Source organism: Sinocyclocheilus anshuiensis, unplaced genomic scaffold, assembly GCF_001515605.1.
Source record: "Sinocyclocheilus anshuiensis isolate Anshui unplaced genomic scaffold, SAMN03320099.WGS_v1.1 scaffold191, whole genome shotgun sequence".
Classification (NCBI taxonomy): Eukaryota; Metazoa; Chordata; class Actinopteri; order Cypriniformes; family Cyprinidae; genus Sinocyclocheilus; species Sinocyclocheilus anshuiensis.
Window position 1 is genome coordinate 150479 of NW_015549570.1, and position 1711 is coordinate 152189.

Here is a 1711-nt window from a genome sequence, read left to right on the forward strand (position 1 = left end):
CAATAGTCCAGCCTGGACAGAACAAGAGCTTGAACAAGGAGTTGTGAAGCATGTTCTGAAAGAAAGGGCCTGATCTTCTTGGTGTTGAATAAAGCAAATCTGCAGGAGCGGGCAGTTTTAGCAATGTGGTCTGAGAAAGTAAGCTGATCATCAATCATAACTCCAAGGTTTCTGGCTGTTTTTGAAGGAGTTATGGTTGATGAGCCTAACTGGATGGTGAAATTTTGATAAAGTGTCTTAGCCAGGTTGAGTTGAAGGTGATGGTCCTTCATCCAGCAAGAAATGTCTGTTAGACAAGCTGAGATGCGAGCAGCTATCGTCGGATCATCAGGATGGAATGAGAGGTAGAGTTGAGTGTCATCAGCAGAGCAGTGATATGAAAAGCCATGTTTCTGAATGACAGATCCTAGTGATGCCATGTAGACAGAGAAGAGAAGTGGTCCAAGAACTGAGACCTGAGGCACCCCAGTAGCTAGATGTTGTGACTTGGACACATCGCCTCTCCAAGATACCTTGAAGGACCTATCTGAGAGATAAGACTCAAACCACTGGAGTGTGGTTCCTGAGATGCTCTTTGCCAATAGGGTTGACAGGAGGATCTGGTGGTTAACCGTGTCAAAAGCAGCGGACAGATCCAGCAAGATAAGTATTGAAGATTTGGAATCCACTCTTGCCACGCTTCAACAAACAATCACTACTCACTACTAATTCTAATTAATCTAAACTACTAATCACTAATTCACTACTCACAAACAATCCTTTGCATATGAATGAAGAACTTGTTCACTGCCACATCAGTCCACTTCAGTCACACTGATAATTCCAATCAAACGTAGGAACCATCAATCAGTCAATCCAACCAAAATTCTACATGTCAAGGAGATGGATTACATGCACAACACTAGTCACTGCTTCCACAGACGAGGCTTAAGGCTGGTCCCAGAATAAAATGCATGTTTGAGTTGTCCTAGCTAAAGGATCTTAAAATATGTCAGTGATATTGTTTTGTCTCAAGATGCACACCAGTAATGTTGTTTTTTTTTTCGAAGTCATTTTATAGAAGCCGTTTAAATACCCTAATTTAAGTAAGGCCTAGTCTTGGTTTAAGCTAATCCCTGTCTGTGAAACTGGGCTTAGGTGTTTTATGCTAGAGTGAAGCTTTGCATCACTAGCACCGTTTGCAGACCTCACTACATCCCCACATAACCTAATCTAAGTTAAATTTCACAATTTTAACTTTTGTAGAATTAATTAACATTTTAATTCTACTTGGTTGTAAATTAAAACCATTTTATGAGCAAATGAACAAATGCAGTCTGAAGATTTACTTCATATAAATGCCTTTTATTTGTCATTAGTAATACTTATTGTTGCAAGGTCCCCACAAATCACGGGAATGTGTGTGTATTATGCAAATGATATGCATATAATATGCAAATTTAGTCCCTGTAAGTCATGTTCATCCGATTTTTCAGAAGTTCCCATTAAGCGTGGTCAAGTCATTACTTCATTAATTCAGGTATCTGAAGTCGTGTATAGACTAACAAAGCTGTGGTTAGTGTCCCTAATTTTTTCAGACCTCTAAACCCTTTAGAAGTGATGATTATAAAGTTGGTCCCCATCGAACATGGAAACCAGTGTGTGTGTGTGTGTGTGAGAGAGAGTGAGTGTGTGTGTGTGTGTGTGTTTGTGTGAGAGAGAGAGAGAGAGA